The 8,358-nt window shown below is 35.3% G+C and overlaps 1 pseudogene; it reads left to right on the plus strand.

The window, feature by feature from the left end:
* Nucleotides 1–2,115: 2,115 nt before the first annotated feature.
* On the plus strand, nt 2,116–2,527 carry LOC109373113 (60S ribosomal protein L27 pseudogene; annotated as a pseudogene).
* Nucleotides 2,528–8,358: the final 5,831 nt, after the last annotated feature.

Here is an 8,358-nt window from a genome sequence, read left to right on the forward strand (position 1 = left end):
GTCCTCTTTAGAGAAATGTCTCTTCATATCCTCTGCCAATTTTTTAATTGGGTTGTTTGTTATTTTGGTGTTGAGTTGCATGAGTGTTGTATAAATTTTGGATATTAACCCCTTATCAGATATATTGTTGACAAATATCTTCTCCCATTCAGTAGGCTTCCTTTTTGTTTTATTGATGGTTTCCTTTGTTGTGAAAAAACTTTGAAGTTTCATGTAGTCCCGTATGTTCATTTTTTCTTTTACTTCCCTTGCCTATGGGGATGTATCAGTAAAATTATTGCTTAGGGTAATGTCTGCAAATTTAGTCCCTATGTTTTCTTCAAGGGGTTTTATGGTTTCAGGTCTTACATTTAAGTCTTTAATCCATTTTTAATTTGTTCTTGTATATGGCATAAGGAGGTGGTCCAGTTTCATTTTTTTGCATGTGTCAGTCCAATTTTCCCAGCACCATTTATTGAATAGACTATCTTTACCCTAATGTAAATTCCTGCTTTCATTGTCATAGAAGAAATCTCTTTTTCTTATCTTGGCTCTATGATAATCCACGTTTAAGAGTAGAATAAATTCATTTTTTTAGTCTATCAGGACTCAGTAAAGTCTAATCTATACTTTCCTCACTAAACAAGATAGAGTATTTGGAAATCATATTATCCTCATTCAACACTTCTTGTTAATCTTTGAAACCACATATGGTGCTTGTAAGGAATTCTCAGACTCTAGTGAATATAATTCCCCAAATTCACTTTACATGCAAAACAGTTGTATTCCTTGATTAAATAATGTATTAAATTCTGTCTGGAGTACATATACCCTTCTTAGGAAAGAAGACAAATACCAATATCCTGGACTAGAATTTACTTCAATTTGCACTCTGAAAAACAATTTTACTGTTGGAAAAATGGAAACATGATGAAGAACTGGGAAAAGGAAAGCGGAAAGATTAGCAAGGTCCATCTTTCCCTTTTCTCTTCTAAATGTACTATATTTTTCTGCACAAATTACATAAATGTGTAGCCACTGTACTGTACACTTGAAAGTAGTATAGAATAATATTAAATATCACTTGTAACTGAAAAAACAAAAAAAAACCAAAAATATAACTTTAAAAGATCATTGTTCTAACAAAAAGAGCAACATAGTGTGGGCTTATAACATATGTAAAAGCAAAAAAATATGACAACAATAGCAGAAAAGGGGAAGCAGAGAATAGAAAGTATACTATTATAAGGATATTATCCTATTTAGGAAGTGCATGTCACTTGAAGGTAGACTGTGATAAATCAAAGATGAGTACTATAAACCCTAAAGCAATAAAAAAAAAACTCACTGAAATAACAAGACAAGGAATTATGACTAATAAACCAACAAATAAGATAAAGTAAATTCAGATAAATATTTATAGAAAAGAAGGCAGAAAAAAAGGAAAAGACACATGAAAGATAAGACTGATAGAAAAAAATTGGAAGAAGGAAACCTAATCATATTAATCACATTAGATGTAAACACTCATAATACATCAAGTAAAAAGCAGAGGTTTTTTTGATTATATAAAAAGACAAGATTTATGTATGCTGCCTATAAGACATGCACTTTAAATATCAAGTAACAAATAGGTTAATAATAAAAAAATGAAAACATATACCATGCTAACACTGATCAAAAGAAATCTGGAGTGACTTTTTAAAATCAGGCAAAGTTGATTCCAGAGAAAAGAATCTTACCAGAGACAAAGATTATTTCATAATGATAAAAGGTTCAATTTATCAAGCGGACATAATAATTTTAAAAGCTTATGCACCTAATAACAGATCTTTGAAACACATGACACTAGAAATTGATAGAATTCCACAAAATAGACAAACCCAAAATTTTAGTCATAGATTTTAATATATCTCTCAATACTTGATAGAAAAATAGAAATTTGTAAAGAAGACTGAAAATTGCTAAGAAGTAAATTATCCCCTAATTGATCTATATATTGAATACAATCCAAATCAAAACCCCCCACCAGTCTTTATTTGTGTATGGAAATAGACAAGCTGATTGTAAAATTTATATGGAAATTCGAAGGCCTTGAAGCCCTTTCTGCCATAGGCCCTAGTGGCTGCTGTCAAAATGGGCAAGTTTATGAATCCCAGAAAGGTGGTGCTGGTCCTGGCCCAATGCTACTCTGGATGCAAGGTGGTTGTCATGAAGAACATTGATGGTGGCATCTCAGACCGCCACTACAGCCATGCTCTGGTGGCTGGAGTTAACTGCTGTCCCCAAAAAGTGACAGCAGCCATGGGCAAGAAGAAAATTGCTAAGAGGTCAAAGATCAAACCTTTTGTGAAAGTTTATGACTACAATCAACTCATGCCCACAAGATACTCTGTGGATACCCCCTTGGACAAAACTGTTGTTAACAAAGATGTCTTCTAAGACCCTGCTGTGAAATGCAAGGCCTGATGGGAGGCCAAGGTCAAGTTTGAAAAGAGGTACAAGACTGGCAAGAAACAAATGGTTTTTCCAGAAGCTGCGGATTTAGATCTTGTTTGTCATTAAAAGTAAAAAAAAAAAAATAATAATAATAATTCAAAGGACTTAGAATAATAGCCAGAACTACCCTTGAAAAAGAGGAATAAAATTGGAGGACTTACCCTACCTGATTTCAAGACTTAATGTAAAACTGCATAATCAAGACAGTGCAGTGATAGATTCCCAAGTGTATACATATGCCATAACTAATAAATTGTACACTGGAAACATGTGCAATTTATTGTATGTAAATTATACCCCAGTAAAGCTGTTAAAAATGAAAAACAACAACAACAACAAAAAAAACAAAACTGAGCTTTCTTTAAATTCCAGCAGAGGAAAATATTTTTCTTAATGTGATTTTTGAGGGGGAAATAAGTACATTTTTGTTTCTCCTTGTGGAATTAAAATATTTCAATTTACCTTGATTTTTATAGCATACTGGCAATGCCTACATTTGAATTTCTGACAAATCCTAGAACATAACACTATACTTGTCTTGCACTTATTCCCAACTGGCTGGGTGATTTTTTAAAACATGAGATAAATCAAGTGGGAAGATTAAAATCAGATGGTTTTGCATAAACTATCAGTAATGAGGATAAAACTGGCATTTATCCATCTGCTTATTTGATTATATGTTTTGTAGTTATTTTTAAGGCCAAACTAAAAGAGTTGGAAAGTGTTGTTAAAGCCTAAATGGAAAGCATTTCTTAGTCATTTTTATAATGAATTTTGAATCTCTAAAACGCCCATGGCCAGACTATCCTGGGACATGATCAAGTAGGTTTTTCTTTCCTCAAAGAGTTTATTCAAAACTGTATTTATGACAGAAGCTTCACATTTAGCGTATCTAAGGGAGTTCTTCAGGAATTTTACCCTTGTCTGCTTGTGTTGCCATGGGAATGTCCATTTTTATATCTTCAGAGAGAGATTGTTTTTCAGTGTGGTAGAGCAGAGAGAACGTGAGCCTTATAGTTAGGAAATAATGGACCTACCCCTGGCCTTAACTCCTTAATAGCTGTACAACTGTGAGTAAAAGAGTTAAGTTGATTGAGCTTCAGTGTTTGTTTGTTTTTTTAATGAAATTAAAACAATTTTCATTCTGAAGGGTTATTATGAGCATTAGAAGTGATGAATGCATCAAAAGACATTTAGTAAATAATAGCAATTATTATATTGATGTGATTGTGAAACATATCTTAGCATGTAAATATTTCCTGCCTGGCTCCATTCTTACATCTCTCCTAGATAGCTTTCTGTTTTTGTCATCTCAGTTCCAGGATCTATTTGTGATATAAAATTAGGAAAAAGAAAACAGTAGAGGAGGTGTTGATCTGAGAAGTAGAAGGAAAAGAGAAAGGGTAGAAACAGAGTGCCTTTCATTTCAAAGAGCTGGGGAAATTAGGAGTTACAGATGACTATGTGGTGGGTATCAGAAAGAGATGGTGGTTTGTCAAGGTACAGGGACTAGAGCAGTACTGTCCAACAGAACTTCCTGCAATTATGGAATTGTTCTACGTCTGACGTGTCCAATATGGTAGCCACTAGCTGCATGTGGCTACTGAGCACGTGACTGTGGCTAGTGTGATTGAGGAACTTTTAAGTTTCATTTAATTTTAATTAATTTTAACTTAAATAGCCCCATGTAGCTAGTGGTTACTTTATTAAACAACACAACTTCAGAGAATCTAGGGGATATGAGAGATTGAGGGAAGGAAGGAAAGGAGAGAAGATTTTAACAAGTATTGTCATTGGATTTTGAATTATATCCTCCTTAATATTTCTTGAGAGCTACAACTAAAAACTAAAAACTTGAAATTCATTTGAAATTAGTTTTGATAGCTCAAGTGCATATATATATATATATATATATATATATATATATATATATATATATATTACCGGGGGTGCCAAAAAATGTATACTAGTGGACACTTTGGTCAACGTTGCTCAAGCAGTAGTAGTTCGCCGTAATCCAGAAGTGTCTGGATGCTGATGGTAACCACTTTGTGCACCTCTTGTAATTGCAGAAGTCAAACATGACTCATATTCATCTTTTGTTATTGGTATATATGTTAAGTACTACAATTTTAATACAGTTTTTTCCTTTCTTAAAATGTGTGTACTTTTTTTGGCAGCCTCTGAATAATGACCCACAACTGAGGACAGGGCACATCTCTGATTAATATTACAGTTACATGAGTAATAATAAAAATTTCCTTTCGTTAACATAATGATAATTGAAAATTCTTTTGGATATAAACCTCCCACTGTTGAACGTGAAAATACAGGACAGACACTTTCCCATCATTCCTTGCAGCTAGGTGTGAACCTTGTTCCTTTACCACTGTTCCTGAATTGGAATTGGGAAATAGAATTGCAAACATGCTGGGGAGGGAGTACGGGGAACTCTCTGATGGTGGTGGTAGCCACCGCCAGAGTGAGTGAGTCCTGAGGCTGTGGAGGATGCCAGAGACAACACCTGTGCTATCATCACTGGCACCAATTCTGTGGATAGATTTTGGACATAGTTCCTGCTTGCCTAGCTCCAAAGAATGATTCTTCACCATACTAGCTATTCTGTGAACTACCCAATATCTCTCTTTGTTTTTTAGCTGAGTCATCCTGCCCCCTGTTGTCTGCTCAGGGGCAGTTCAGCTCTAGCTGGGTATTGAACCGATGTTGCTCAGAGCTCGCACTCTTGAGTGAGCTCTTAACCAATTGAGCCACTCGGCCGGCCCTCAATATCTCTTTAACGAATCAATGTCCTACTTAACTTGGGCAGAATTGGCTATTGTTGCTTACAACTAGCACCCTGACTGATACAGACACTCACAGGGGCCTGACACCCTAAAATGGTTAAGGATTATCGCATAAAACCTCATTTATTATCACTGTGAGACTATCACAAGTGGTATAATTAAGACAGAAACACAAAAATCCAGAGCTGGAGAAAAAAATGTATGCTTCAAGTGATAGCTAGTCTACACCGAAATGTAGACAGAAAGAAAGAGGGGTGATAAGGCTTACCTAGGCACCCTTGGTTTGTGAAGGAGAATATCAGAATTCTGAGTTCTGTCTATCACTGGGAACACCTCGGTAAGAGGACAGCCTATTCTGTCTAAAGGTTCATGTTGCCAGGGGGCTGACACCTTCCTTCCGTTTGAACAGGTGAGCCCAATCATACTCAGTATCTTTCATCTTCCATTCTTTCTCCCCAAATTTGATACCAATAATGCTTCTAGTCAACATTCTGACACCATATGTAAAAAAGTTCAATCAAAGTATTTAAACATATGCTAATTAACCTCGGTCTACAACTTGACCATGCCTCTAGATTTGTAGAAATTGGTACAAATATAAAATCAGGAGATTAATTCTTGGAAATTGACATGCAGTAAGTGGATTATGAAAGTACAGTTTCCCCCTGCATATTTTAATGGGAGTTTGAGTTAAAAAACAGACTGGACTAAAATGTTAATGATGAGGAGCAGTTTCATGTTGGGGCTAGCAGTCTGAGATATAATCCCTTCTTTGCAAACAGAATAATGACGTTTTATTAAAGGAAATATATTCTTCCATCATTTGCTCTGGGTTTATACAACATTTGCATGATTGAATAGTCGACATATGCATCAAGGAAGAAATAATGAGCATTCCTTTCCTTTCACATAATGAAAGTTCTAAATTGCCACATATTTCTTATTTAATTATGAATAAATTCAGAGGTGTATGTTATATTTATAATGGAGCCATTCTGCACACATGTTCTCAAACACATTATAAAGTCACCAATATTTCCATTCCTTCTCAGAATGAGAAAGAAAAATATCACAAAACTTGGAAAATAATTTTTTGCTTTAAGAATGTATTATAAAAATTTCAAAATGTACAAAAAGAAGAGCCAATAGTCCTGTGTATCCCTATACCGATTGCACAATATTCAGCTATATTAATTTCATCTCTTTTCCCCACGTCTGTCATCTAACCCCACCTTTTCTTCATTTTTCTGGAGTAGTTTAAAATAAATACAAAACATCATGTCATTTCACTCCTGAATACTTTAACATTCATTTCCAAAACAAGCAAAGACATTTTGTAATGTTGCTATAATGGCAATATCATACTTAATAAACTTACTAAATAATTCTCTAATATTATTTAACACCCATTCCATTTTCAACTTGCATTGATTTTCTTTAAAATGTCTTTTCCCATTTTGTTTAAATCAGGATCTAAACAAGACAGCTTGCACATTGTTTATGGTTGTTATTTCTCTTAAGACTGCCACCCTCCATGACTGCCTCCTCCCTGCCACCACCAACTGCCTCCTCCCACCTTAATTTTTCAAGTCCTTTGCATAGTGACAAAATTGGGTCCCACTTCCTGTTTGACTGTTTCTTCTTCATGGTGCAATTTAACTTGTTTCTCTTACTGTATACACTTAAAGTTAGATCTAAAGTCAGGCTCCATTGTTTTGTTTTGTTTTTTTTGCACCGAAATACTTCATAAATGGCATGTGTGCCTCAATTTTGCCCAAGTCAGGAGGCAGATAATGTTCCACTTTTATGATACTAAGATTAATTAGTGAGTTCAGGGGATGACACACCTATTCTTTCCCTATAAAAATTTTCTTCAGCATGTACCCTTAATAATTTTGGCATCTATGATAACCATTGCCTGAATCAAATTTTTAGTTACAAGTTATGAAATATTGATTTTCCAGCTTCCTCATTCCTTTTGCATTTGTTAGCTGGGGTTCTTTTTTACAGCAGAACTTCCCCTTAATGCTATGTGGTTATTCTGCCAGTTCATTGGCAGTATAAGTGCCTAATTATTTCTCTTTAATGATCAATTTTTAAGGGAAAGAGTTGGAGTGAGGAGCTGATTCTGTGGCACACCACAGATCTCCCTTCAGGACGGAGATGCTCATTACCCCAGATATGGGGAAGGTTGGATGCTGCAGCCTCACAGCTGATCCATCCCTATCAATGTCCTAAGTAGAAGATGCTGCCTTATCCAAGCTTGTGCACCACACTCCACCCTGGGGACAGCCACATCCAAACACTGGCCACAGGGATAGGGGAAGGACAAAGTCCTGACCTACTCTCCTTGAATCGTTACAAATCTGAAGGGCCACCCCAGCTACCACACGTGTAGTACCTAAACACAAGGATAGACTAAACTCTTTATCATGTTGAAGAAGAGTTATGGTGATTCCAACAAATGACTTATTAGGAATTTCCTCTAGCACTAAACACACATTGGCATGTTTACTTAGAATGCATTATGCTCTGTTGTATTGATTTGGTAATAGCAAGTGTGTGAGCAAAATCTTAACTAAACTGGATGGAATTTGATCTGCAGTACATAACTGATAAGATGAAGTAAGAAGAATATAACTTGGGGCCGGCCGAGTGGCTCAGTTGGTTAAGAGCTCGCTCAAGAGTTTGAGCTCTGAGCAACAGCGGTTCGAGAGTCCAGCCCGAGCTGAGCAGCTGCTGAGCTGCCAACAGGTAGCAGGATGGCTCAGCTAAAAAAAAAAAAAAAAAAAAAAAAGAACATAACTTACCATACAAAAGAGCATATAATATGCATTTGCCGAAGAATCACTATTTTTTAACACTAGGTTTATTAATATTTCTTCATCATATACTCGAACATTGTCTATTATTCTAAAGCATTCCCAGTGCAGCATCCTCTTGATATTTATATGATGTTCTATTAAATGGAATTCTCTATTGACTAGTATCCTTATATCTTTAATAATAAAATGTAAAATTAATGTTAGGAAGGAGGTGAATCTGAATCTTCATAGAAAACGTAGCATTGCAGGCA

Source organism: Hipposideros armiger, unplaced genomic scaffold (genome assembly GCF_001890085.2).
Source record: "Hipposideros armiger isolate ML-2016 unplaced genomic scaffold, ASM189008v1 scaffold_16, whole genome shotgun sequence".
Classification (NCBI taxonomy): Eukaryota; Metazoa; Chordata; class Mammalia; order Chiroptera; family Hipposideridae; genus Hipposideros; species Hipposideros armiger.